This window comes from Cucumis melo, chromosome 2 (genome assembly GCF_025177605.1).
Source record: "Cucumis melo cultivar AY chromosome 2, USDA_Cmelo_AY_1.0, whole genome shotgun sequence".
In the NCBI taxonomy this organism is placed as follows: domain Eukaryota; kingdom Viridiplantae; phylum Streptophyta; class Magnoliopsida; order Cucurbitales; family Cucurbitaceae; genus Cucumis; species Cucumis melo.
The window spans coordinates 14,512,532-14,526,335 of NC_066858.1; positions in this window are offsets into that span (position 1 = coordinate 14,512,532).

The window sequence follows — 13,804 nt, forward strand, 5'->3', positions numbered from 1 at the left end:
TATTCAAGCCAAACAACATCGGATTTCTTTTCCTTTACAACCATACAAACCAACCCACCCTTTCATTCTTGTTCATAGTGATGTCTAGGGACCATCTAATACAACATCATCTGGAAAATGGTGATTTGTAACCTTTATTAATGACCATACCTATATTACCAGGGTTTTTCTTGTCTTCGACAAATCTGAGGTCACCTCTGTCTTTCGGGACTTTTATAACACCTCTGAAAGGCAGTGAAATACAAAGATTGCTATTTTGTGGAGTGACAATGGTCGAGAGTTCCAAAACCACACCCTCAATGAGCGTTTGAGTCTTCCAAAGGCATTGTCTACCAAAGTTCTTGCACCTACACCTCCCAAAAAAATGGAGTATTCGAGCGTTAAAACCGTCATCTTTTGGAAGTCGCTCGTTCTCTTATTTTGTCTACTTCCCTTCCTTCCTATCTCTAGGGCGATGTTGTTCTCACTGCATCTCATCTTATCAACCAAATGCCTTCTCGTGTCCTACATCTCCAAATCCCCTTAGAGTGTCTTAAAGAGTCTTATCCCTCTACCCGCCTAATCTCTGATGTTCCTCTTCGGGTATTCAGGTGCACAGCCTATGTTCATAACCATGGCCCTAATCCATCTAAGTTGACTCCTTGGGCTCAAGCATCTGATTTTACTGGTTACCCTCTGCATCATCCTTTCTTTACAGTTAGCCATCTTCAAGGGGAGAGTGAGAGTGAAAAGTCTAGCTCTAACTAGGTGATATCCTTAAAGTCTACCAGTCCTACTCTCGTTACCATACCAAGTACAGATTCTCACTACACAGTCCTACCTAAAAACCAAGTTCCTTGGAAAACCTACTATAGGAGGAATAAGAGAAAGGAAGTTGGGTCTCCTGCTAATCAGCCAGCTCTAATCCAAGATTCTGAACATTTATGAGATCAAGGTATGACTGATTCCATTGACTCACATATTGACAGTAAAATGAGTGAAAGTGACAAGTCCGAGACAATTATTCCTGAAAATATAGATGAACAGGGTAATGTTAATACTGAGGTCATCCTGGATGGAAAGGGCAGTAATGATGAAAATGAGGTCAGTGCAAGAGTGATGCAAAATGAAATTAGGGAGGATCGTTCAGAAAATCTCAGTCAGTTAGATCCCTCTCTTTATCTGCCTATTGCACTAAGGAAGGGTACCAGGTTCTGCACTAAGCACTTTATTGCTAACTATCTTTCTTTTGAGAACCTATCTCCTCAGTTCATAGCCTTCACAGCCAACCTTGACTCTACTGTGATACTAAAGAATATCCACATTGTTTTAGATTGTCCTGAGTGGAATAATGTTGTCATGGAAGAGATGAGGGCCCTTGAAAAGAATAAGACTTTTGAGATCTCTGGCCTACCGCGTAGTGGGTCAACCTGACTGATCTTGATCTTTCATTGGACTTATTTGTTTTGGATTGATTTTGAAGGGAGTGGTTCGGATAGGAACGTTGTTGTAATTGAAGGAGGGGTCGTAAAGGAAGGTTGTTTTCTGTATTAGGTTTACAGTTTATCATAATGTATTTTTTCAAAACATTTCTACAATCCAATTAGGTAGGTCCCTAGTATAGTTCCTTATCCATGATTCTGCTATTTACTGAAAGAAAGTGACTCAAATATAGGATTCAATCCAGCCACAGGTTCCCCTACAGCTACCTTGTTATGCTTCACCCTAGTCGAAGACCCCACCGTGGTATGTGCCAATAAGACCACCAAAAGCCTTTGTGGCACTAGAGGTACATGGAAGTCATGGTTGATAATTGGTTCGATGCTTCGGGCGAAACCCATTCCCAGGGTTTAACGGGCGGTATGTACAAGGTCCGGTACATATTAACTATGGCATGCTAATTCGTGATTACTAGTGATTCCAACTTCATATTCCTGAGTTGCATAGAAAAATCCAAACTGAGGCAATCTTTTCGGATTTTCCCCGCCTTACAGCCTTACTTCCCATTTTCATTGCCATTGTAGTACGTGTTTGACCCAGCCCATAAGGCCATGCAGACTTGACATCATCCCTACCTTCCTCCGGTATCTCACTGGCAGTCCCTCGTGAGTGCAGCACGTACCTTTCACTATAGTGAAGACCCGTTTTGGCAGTGTGTACTAAACCCACTTCGTACCACACCATCGAATGGCTTGCCTGAATGCCGATTTAATAAAAGGCGCTAACACAATCAAACTAAAGCATGCACTCTCAAGTGCTTCCTTCGAAAGGATAAGGCTCCTTTTTTATTGAGAGCACTGCTATGTGCTGGCAGTCAATTAGTCACGCTAGCACTTCACTCAGCTTCTCGACGAACTTCGGTTGTAAAGACTTGATCCTTAGGCACATGTCTTAACAACACAAAATGAGGGTTTCGCTCGTTATAGGACTTGACCAAACATCTGACAACACAAGCTGGCGACAGCCATGCAGTACCTGTATGAAATTACCATTCCGTTAAGGACAGGTTTTCTTGTTCATATGTCAAGGGCTGATAGGGTTTAATGCTTTGTATCGAATTAAACCACATGCTCCACCGCTTGTGTAGGCCCCCGTCAATTCCTTTAAGTTTTGATCTTGCGACTGTACTTGCCAGGCGGAGTGTTTCACGCGTTAGTCGGGCCTCTGATCCGCCTAAACCAAGGGCGAACAATCATCATTTACGACATGGACTACCAAGGTATCTAATCACGTTCACTTTCCATGCTTTCACATTGCAACGTCGAGGGACCTAGAGAGCTGCCTTTGCTTTTGGCCTTCCTTCGTATATCTCCAGATTTCACTCCTACAAACGAAATTCCACTCTCCTCTATCTCACTCAAATGAATGGGTTTCGAGAGCATTCCACCAGTTTTTAGAGACTTGAACTTTCAACTTGATTCACCACCTACATGTCCTTTACGCCCAGTCATTCTAAAGAATACTTGCCCCCTCCCCCCGTCTTACGCGGCTATTGACACAGAGTTAGCCGAGGCATCTTCCTCGAGTCCTATCATGATCGCGCACTCGAGGAAAGAGCTTTACAAGCGGCATTGCCCTTCTTCACTCACGTGATATTGCTGGATCGGGCTTTCGCACATTGTCCAAGATTCCCCACTGCTGCCCCTCGTGGGAGTTCGGGTCGTGTCTCAGACCCAGAGAATGAGATCCGCAAGGTTGACTTTCTTATTGATCCTGACCTCTAACGAAGAAAAAGGAAGACTCTGATCCGAAAGGTTTCCTTTCTCATTTTCTTATTATTGTTTATCCGGAATACGAGACCTCTCCTCTTGAACTTGTGGGATTGATTCTTGATGCGGGAAGGACTGGAACTCAACAACCCTAGGGAGGTGAAAGGAAAATGAAAGACAAGATAATATCTCTTAGAAAGGAAAAAGGCAAAGGCTAGAAGTATATTAAGCTACCTAGGACGCATCAAAATGCAATTCCTCCTTTTAGTACTCCTACAGGAAACAAGCCCTATCCATGAATTTGGCGGTTCAATTCCATAAACAAGTCTAAGAACAAGAAGAAACTGAAGGCTCGACTAAATGAAAGACGTTTGGACTTGATTATCTTATTCTTTGGAGATCGGACAAATAAAAAAGAGCTTACGCGTCCTACCCGCTTTGTCGATCTTTCAATCCTAGTCCTTGTTCCCAGGTACAGAATCTTTGTTAAGACAGACAAGAAAAGCAAAGGTAAATAAATGAGAAGCTTTTCTTTCTTATGATTTACCAATATTCAAGAGCTTCAGCGGAAAGAACTCTCGTGGTCGATCCACGCCTGGTGGTTGAGTTTCCTTGCTTTTTTTGTTCAAGCACTTCTATTGTTCACTCTGAAAAGATTCCCCATTATCATACTTTAGACAAAAGACCACCCATTGAATATAGTGAATGCCAATGCCAGGGACAGCAAGCGCTCTCTTTTGGTAGGAAATGTCTATGGTGAGAGAGAGTGTCTTGTACGAGTCAAAACAAGCTCAGTAATTCAAAAGAGGCTCGAGTGAAAGGAGAGAAGAAAGTCACATGTTAATATGGATAGGCCCTCGCTCTTGTTTGCATTGAAGTCTTTAGCTGAGTTTCGGTCACTTGAATAGCATGATTTCTCCTTTGACTTGGAAATACATCAATCCTTTCGACCAGTTCAAGGTTATTAGTCCTTTCATTCCCTATCGAAATAAAGAACGCTAGAATCGAAACGAGCTCAACAGCCCCAACTGCGTAATGGGCATCATTTCTTAACAAGATTTCCAGACCAAGGAAGTCTTTCCTTGGCATTTCAGTAGATCAATGATCACATGGTGTGTGTCTTTCTGAGCTCAAGTATGCTTTTGACATACTTTCAGAAAGAGGGATGCTTGACTATCCAAAGGTCATACTTCTACCGCCTGTCTAATCCAAGCCGGGAGTCGGCAGAAGCAAATAAAGAGCATTAGGCTCAAAAGCTAGGGTCCCCATTGAATTGAAGAAGGCCTACTGCAGAGTGCCTCATTGTTGGCTTGAGGGAATTCAATCTACTAAAATAGGCACATAACGAGAACAGAGGTGCGATGTAGAAGAGAAATAAGTCTTTCTTAAGTTCATCCGTTAAGTAGGTGCCATTAAAATTGAAACAGCAGGCAAGGGCATGAAAGGTTGAATCTGTCCTTCGATCGCTCAGTGGTAAGCTCAAGAATGACAAATATCAAATCGAGCCTAATTTATTTGAATGAGAGATCTCACAATGTTGATGACTTTTAACGCCAGTGAAACGCCTCTTTTTTTTTTTGTGAACATGTGAAGAATGGGTTTTCTTTCACTTTAACGGATGGATGGAAATCTACTAATGATAAGGTGCAAAGAATTTTCGGTCACCCACCGTCCAGTTTCAATCTGTCACACGCCCTCCCGGACTACCTGCTAGCTTAGACCGAAAGACGACGTGAAGCCGACTGACAACGATTTTCTTTACCTGTATCTGTCGACTCTGCTTAAAAATTTAATGTGATGAACTTGCCAGTCTAGTATATAAACTATTATACATGTACACAACGCAGCGAATCCTAGACTAATCATATACCTCATAAAATGTATCTCGAAAATAACTAATTTCACAAGTAAACCTAGAGACACGTTAACCAAAACATAACCAACTAAAATTTACACAACTGCAGCTCCTAAAGCTTATACACACTGTGGAGTATCTATAACATACAAGGGTGGATATACACCATAACACAACAGACTCTATACCCAACTCGAAACACGACTGAAAATCGATAACAGAGCTTCAGTAGACTAAGGCAGTCTGCAGGCCCCAGGAACTCGATCTCTACCTAGAAAGTGTGTAAAACATTTTGGAAAGGTAAGCTATAAAGCTCAGTGAGTGACTCCGTTTAAAACTATAAATTTAAAGATAAGAGCACGTGAAAACTTTACACATATAAATCTGTTTATACAAGTCGTAAATGTAAACGTATAGTAGTAAGGATAGCTTTCTCAAATACTCAGCATGTACGTCATTGAAATCTAGCAAGGCATATCAAGTATATCAAAATATTTTAACTAACATGAAAAATCTACGTTGTGTAGGGTACACCCAGTACAACAACGTTTACAAGATTTACGATGTAGTGGGACCTGTCCAACACTCCCATCGTCCTTGTCATAGTGGAGCCTGCCTAGCACTCACGACAGAATCGTTGTCACGGAGTTCACTTAACGTCAACAATGGAATCTAACCAGTGTGCACACGGTAATCTCTAGCCTCAGGCTCAAGATCTCAGTCATATAGTTAATGAAATTTTCATAAACATCTAAAAATATTAAAACAAGCCTGCTTATAAATCTTACACCCAGCTCAAACTTTACTCAGCTCTTTCGTGGAAAACTATAGTTCTTAAAACAAAACTTCTTACTAATTCATGCTTTGCTTAAAACATAGTGGTTTAAATACTTTCCAAACATTTAATATCCATGTGCTAGCATAAATTTCATTATGAAATCTAGTCTCGAAATGTATACTTGAAAATAGTCATGAAATTCAAATACCTTTCATGGCTTCGTAAATAAACATTTATCGCATTCAATCATAAATAACAGTTATGGAAAATATTTCAAAATTGGTTTTGTCACTCACAGTCTTGGGCTAGATCCTTGGTCTGTAAGCTCGGTTTAATTCTTCTCGGCCTGCCAACAACCCAACCGAGTATTAGAACTCTAAACATTCTGGTTTTCTAAAGATATACATAACATGTCGCACTAAAGATGACACTCATGAAAACAAAGCTTAAGAAATAAAATCCTATTTCAACAACTATCTGAAATTTCCAGATTTCTAAGATAAACTTCAAATGACTATAACTCCCTCAATACTTAACCAAAATAAGTGTTCTTTATATAAAAATCTTCAATTTCATGTCTTCTATAATTTACCTAAAGGAAAGAAAATACAATTCCCAACAGATTGCTACAGAAAGGTCCCAAAATAGAGAAAGTTCAAAAATGGAGTCTTCTGCTATCCCCTGACTTGTTTCTGAAATTAAGCTTACTTCCAATCATATTTAGCTCACAATTTCTTCATAAAAGTTGTAGTAAATTTAAGCTTTCCAACCATACTAAATAGAGATCCTAACTCCACCGGTACACTCGGCAATACAAGAAAAACCAAAGACCACCTGAATTCGAGTGAAAACCAGCTACCCTGTTTTCTTCATCAAAGATCATTCAATGAACATCCGATTTTGCTCAAACTTTCTTCTTAAAATTTGCTTGAAAATGAAGTAGCTTTAAGTAAATATAAACCTCACCTCTTAATTTCTTTTGAAGAGTTCAAACCGAATTAAAAACCAGTGATGTGCAGAATGAACCAAGATTCTGCCATGGATACACTTTGCTTGAGTTCTCCTTCTCTTCTTGAAGCTCAAAAATCTAGTAAAATTCCTCTTCTTCTTCCTTCCAAACTCTCTCTTAAATTTTCTCTATAATTTGAACAAGGAGAAAAGGAAGATGGATGAGAACTTTTGAAGAAAAAGCTTGGCGGTGAAAGGAAGAGGAGAAGAAAAGAAAAATGAAAATTTTCTTCTCTTTTTTTCCTTTTATCCTTTCTTTTCTTTTTTCTTTATTTTACTTAATAAAAACATTAAATATATATATATATACACACACACACACACACACACTTATTTCCATTTTCTTTTCTTTTCTTTTCTTTTTTTTCCACATTTAAAGAAATTAAACCAAGAAAATATCAGGTTTACACAATCGATCGAGAACGAGGGAACTAGCCTCGGAACATAGGGGACTAATAGGGGTCTCAGAATTGAGAATGAGATCTTTTTTTGATAGGCCAGCATTCTTTCATTCGACTAGGACACACCTTTCATGAAGACAAGACCGACAGGTGTGGGATAGGCCCACATAGACCTATCTTTTTCGTCATCCGGGAAGGGTACGAATTCCCTGTTCATATCTTTTCTTCTCCTCTAGAAAGGGTTTACATCATCAAAGCATGGGAAAACCTACCTAGGAATGAGAATTGACCTATCGCCGGGTGAAGCCCCAAGCGAGCCATTTCTGGAAACATTGATTTTTCTCTTTGATTCTCCTTCTTTTTTGAATTCATGAATGAATGATAAAAGCATGAATGCATTAACTCAGAATCATCGGGTAAGGTCTTTCTTTCCACTGAATGGCTTTCATCGAATAGTAATTAAGTTATAAATAGATCAAATCGGAATTTGAAGAGTTATCGACTGCTTACTATAGATACTGATTTCTTTCGCACTTTCATCAGATTATACCTTTTGATTTCATTCGTAGAGCTTAAATTACTACATATATCTTTTCCATATTTGATTATTTCCAGAGCTAGAACAAAAATGAGTTGAGAATTAAACTACCACGGACTGGGACAAGGTAGCTCGACAACAGAGGGACAAGGTAGCTCATAAAATCGAATCCATCGCAAAGGTTGAGGAAGAACTATCCCTTAACGAGGTGGAAGATCGACGAGTGGCAGGGGTTGTATTGGTATGATAAGTTGACGATCGAAGCAACTCCACGGGTTCTACGCCTTTTCTCACTGAATGAATCAGACCCATGAAAGCTCAAGCATACACTATATCCATGATACGAAGTCCCCTGATTCGGATGTGGTGACCTTTCTCTACTGATTCGTGGATGTCTTACAAGTACCTGTGACTAATAATCGATACCGATGCTTACTTTTTGAACCTGGGATGCAACCGTTCACTTCTGCGGACACTGCTTCATACCCAACTGCCACTTGGCTTAATTTTGACATGACGGATAATGGTCCTCTACTGAAGAAAGAATGAAAATGGGGATTGGAAGAGTGTCTCTCATGGCGCATCTTAGTTTGCGCCTCCTCTAAGTTTCAATAGGTTCCCCACTCCAATCAATGAATAAGGTCTTTGAACCTTCTCGTTCATTGGTAAGAATGATCAGAGGTAAGGACCCCACCAAGCGGTCTAGGTCTAGTGGAGGAGTTCCTACTTTCCATGGGCTCGATATGAATTTCATGAACAAATAGAAAGTATCTGGTTTAGTCTCGTTCTCATTCTCGTTCTCTACGTTCAGGTTCAAGAAGAGAGATTCACCGATTCCGTTGTGATTCAATCAATGAACAAACAAAAAAGGAGCACATTCACTCATCAAAGAAATGGCATTATCAAAGAAAAAACCATTCGTCCTTGCACTATCGTTAGTGAAGAAATGAACTCATTCCCATTCAATTAATCAATTAATGAATAAACGAGCACATTTACTCATATTCCCTATTTATTGAAAAGATTCCCAATCAATTCTTTCGTTCTTCGATCGAACTCAATGAAAAGAATGAGAATGAAACCCTCCTCTTGAATCTTCTTCCTTTTAGTTTGAGTAGGGTTGGAGAAGGACTAATATGACGAAAAATATGGAATTTCATGACTCCTTATGAGCGAACGGGAAGAAGAAGATCAGAATACTCCTACTCATCCTCTATAGTTGAATCTAAGGACATAAAAGTTATCACTTCCACTAATTTTCATTCTAATTCCACTCAAAATCAAGCTTAGCGAAATAAAAGCTGTGAAAGGTTTTGGAAGAGGAAGGAGGCACAGTAGAAGTTGTTGCTTCAAGGGAAGTTGCTAGCCCTCGTCTTCTTTATAATTCAAAGTATATGAGACAAGATTCCCAGTACAAAGTGAGGTCCGTGTAGGATAAGAACAAACGCTGAAGATAGGAATTCTGTGTAGCATTCCTCAGTTGTGGAAGAAAAAAAGCATCACAAACCACCAGCCAAGTTGACAAATCTCGACCCAAAGCGTTTTTGGAATAGGATCAACTGAAAGGACAATGGAATTTTCATGCCTTTCAGAAGTTCTTGTTAAAGTTGTTATTGCCTGAGTTTAGTAGAAAGCCCTTGAACTTTTAGCTAGCGAGGCCTATTTATCTGAAAGTCTTTTCATTGCCCAAAACCTTGCTTTCATTCGAATCACATTCAAAGATTGACATTCATTCACATCTTTTGAAACAAAATCGGAAGAAAGGGCCATCTGAGGTTCAAAGGGGGTCTCTCGTCTATCTTGTCTCAGGTATTCGCCTATCCCTGTTTATGAAACTACTACTTATGAAAGTCATAAGAAGAAAGATCGATGAAGTACGAAGAGAAGAAAGGATAGGCTTCAAACTACTATTTAGAAGAAAGCCCATGACGAAAGTTGCTAAAGAAAGAGAAAATAAGGTGCGATAAGACGCTCCCCTTCCCACTCTGCAGTGCTAAGCCGCTCTTGAGGGTAGCCAGAGTGGAACAACTATCTCGAGTAGATATGAGAGCCTATAGGCAATCCTTCCCATATTGGAATAAGTCACATGAAGAGGTCAGTGTGGCACTAAATCAATAGAATTATTGTATGTTCATAAATCAATCCTAAGAATTCTTTCATTTCTGATAGCTTCTTTCTTCCTTTCCTCTCCTCTGAGCGTCCTCAATACAAGCGATTCAGATAATTCCATTAAGTAAGCTAATTCTCTTTTTAAAGAAAGGAATTGATTATTAAGACAAATTAGGGAGAAACAAATCGATTAAGATAAATACAATCGATTAAGAAAGGAGATAAAGCATAGCTTTATCGATTAACAAGGGAGATCAAATCGATTAAGATAAATACAATCGATAAAGATAGATCGATTAAGAGTAAGTCAGATAGATTAGGAAAGAGGTTACAATCGATTTAGATGGGACTAAATCTCTTAAGTAAGAAAGGAGATACAGAATAGCTTTCTCGATTAACAAAGGAGATAAAGCATAGCTTTCTCGATTAATAAGAGAGTAGGAAAGATAAGACAGATCAATTAGGAAAGAGATAGCTAGATCGATTAAGAGAGAGAACAAATCGATTAGGAAAGAGGTTACAGCTACTGCTAATATGGGATACCTAACAAGAAGTATAGGATGAAATCGACTAAGACAGATTGATTAAGAGATCCAGATGTGGAATTAAATCGATCAAGATGTTGGATTAAGAAAATTGAACAAGATGTCAGATTGATAATATACATGATTCTTGAACCAAAAAATAAACTGCAAAAGGAAATATTCAAAAAATGTCAGATTAGTCTATCGTGGATTCTTGCAAGTAAGGGTCATGCTCATGAAGAAATCCTAAGAAAATCTCACCCTCCATCTCTACTTCGAAGGCTTCGGCTTCACGCACTAAAAAGGGTTAGTTATATAGTTTGTTCGTCCAATACTCAAGTACACTCTCTGTGTCGACGTCGAGCATTAAAAGCAGGTCTCTTTGGCTTTTCTTTCTTCTTAAAATAATTGGTCATACAACCCAGTCGATAGTCCTCTTAGTTTCATATCAGGGTCATATTAGTTTAGAGGTATAGGATTGAGAGGGAGGAAGAAAGCCTTCAGAAATGGAATAATACGAGTTGAAGAGAGTCTGCGCTACTATACTTGCTTTTTCTTCTCCTTCTTTCGACCAGTTTCAGACTAAGCCATGGCTTTTGCCTTTGGTCTTCTCCTTCTTAATTCACTCACCAATCTCATTTCATTCATTCCCCATTCTCATGCTCACATCAGAAAGTCAACAAGAGGGAGGACACACACACTCGACCCTTGAATCGCAAGCACACCGCTTTGAATAGAAAAGGTAGGTTTATAAGGAAGAGGCGGCCCCAAGTTTCAAGAAAGAATCAAGGGACGTGGTAAATTGAATAGATGGTAGGTATATTCTGCTATCATATCACCAAGATCGTGGATCTCTCATCCTTTAATCCTCTCACATATGTCTAAAGTTGCAGGTCGTCTGGCAAATGGGCTCGACCCCTTGTTCATTGAGGCTAGGCTTTCTTTAGGAGAGGCGTGATAAGAGCAAGACTTTCATAAGGAAGTTCTCCCTTTCTCCTTCTTCCCCACCCACATAGCGGTAAGGAGGCCCCAGAAGTCATCTCGACGCTACCAGATCTTCATTCTTTCTTCGCCTTGGTGAAGTACCTACTACGAATGAGCTTTGGTCAGGGCAATATTCTTTGCACTTGACTTTCTCATTTTCTCAACTCAGTGCTTGTACCATCCCATCGATCAAAGACATGAGAATAGAAGGATAATCCCATCGGTCAAAGACATGGGAAAAAAAGACTTTTTTTTGACATCGTTCCCAGGTAAATGACTGAAAAGTAGGGAAGTTGGACGCCCCAAAGATGAGCTCCAAGCTCCTTTGACACCTAGGCTTCCCGCGGAGTGGGCAGTGACTAGAATTGGGGGAATTTCCTTTTCAGTAATATGCCCTACAAGTTCCAAAAGCCGACATAGAATAATAATAAGAATAATAATAAGAAGAAGAGTTAAATACGAATACCACCACCAGAGATAGTAATATAGATGTAGAAGTTGATGAACTATTTGCTAACGAAGAAAATATGGAAGAAGAGAATGAACGGATCCCTTCTAAGATATTTACACAGATAGATTGGGACATTGTGAATTCTGTTTGTGAACAAGGGTCTACATTGACAAATAGGGATGAATCTGTTGACACATCCTGTTTCATCCAGAAGGGAATGTTATTTGACTGCAACGAAGATCTTCAGTTAGCCGTAAAAAAGTAGTGTGTGACGCAACACTATGAAATTGTTGTAGTGGAATCAAACCAGAATATTTCGTTTATTCGATGCAAACAGTGGAGTAATGGTTGCAACTTGAGGTTACGTGAAAGTAGGTGTAAAAGCCACAGATTGTTTGAAATTAGTCGGCTGGAAGGAGTGCACTCATGTTTGTACTCAAACCTAACACAAGATCACTCATAGCTAGATTCTAATTTCATGAGTGTCGAAATTCAAAAATAGTGAGAGTTGATCCTAGTGTAACTGTGTTGTGCTCGTGGAAATGATAAAACAACAATATAGTTACACTGTTAAGTACAGACGGGTGTGGCAAGCAAAGAGAAAAGCCTCGGTTGTCGTTTTTTGTGATTGGGAGAAATCGTACAACGAGCTCTGGTACTGGTTGAGTGTCGTTGTACATTGTAATTCGGGAACTCAAGTTGATTGGTTTTTTCTTCCATTTTATGTACTAGGGACAACTATTTTTGGGAGATTTTTCTGGGCATTTCTGCATATAAATGCCAGCACACACAGGTAGTAAGTTTGATGGAAGGGATCTGTTTGTGCAACAAGTGGCAGTCGTTTAAGATATCATGCTCGCATGTAATTGTAGTTTGTAATTACATGCACTTGACGTATGTAGCATACATTGACGAATGCTACTTGTTGTCAAACTTCAAACGATGTCATGTCGGTCGATTCCATCCAATCCAACACCCAGGCTATTGGCCTAAGTTATCATTCATCAAAGTTCGTGCAAATGCGGACTTACTTAAAGGACCCAGTCATCCAAGAACTATCAGGATCCATAATAAAATGGATTCGAAAGAGTTTGGTCAATCACTTAGATGCACTCTCTGTAATGTAGAAGGCACAACAGACAGACTTGTCCTCAACGTGCATCTTCTTCTTCAAGACACTAATTTGCATATTCTAGGATTTTAGGAAGGTTTAATTAATTGCTTCTATGTAAATTGTTTGATGTAATTTTAGGAAGGTTTGTTGTTTTAGGATGTATTATAGGATTTTAGGATGTAATTGTTTGATGTAATTTCTTCTATGTAATTTCATGAAGGTTTAATGAACTACTTTTGTATTTCTTTTATATCATTTTTATATATACATTTGATATACTTTGATAATAAATTTAAAAGTTGTGACTAAAATTGTAGTGGATTCATGTATACTTTACTTTTAAAAATAATGTGTCATTTTCATTCTAACTAAATTAAGATTTTATAGTCTTACTTTTCTTCTTAATGTAATTAATGATTTTTTTTTTTGTTACTTGCAGAATGGATCTTGGTCCAGTTGATAATAGTCATCTATATCTACAGGCGACCCATAGATCATAAACCATATGGGATACCTCATCCACCATCGTGTTGAGTTTTCGGAGGAGAGAGGCAGCATCTCAACGCACCATCCCCTTCGACCAGCGTATTGCACCATACTTAGAGGCTGCTGGATTCCTAGGGGTTTCCTAGGTTGGGTTCATGCAATTAGATTGGCATTTGATTACTGCTCTGATCGAGCGTTGGAGACCAGAGATCCACACATTTCACATGCCTTGTGGGGAGTGTAAGATCACGCTGCAGAATGTTGCAGTGCAGTTGGGGTTGTCAGTGGATGAGAGCCATTGACAGGATTATTAAGGTATAACTGGAAGGTTATCTACGAGGATTTCTTGGGAGTTTTACCTCCTAACA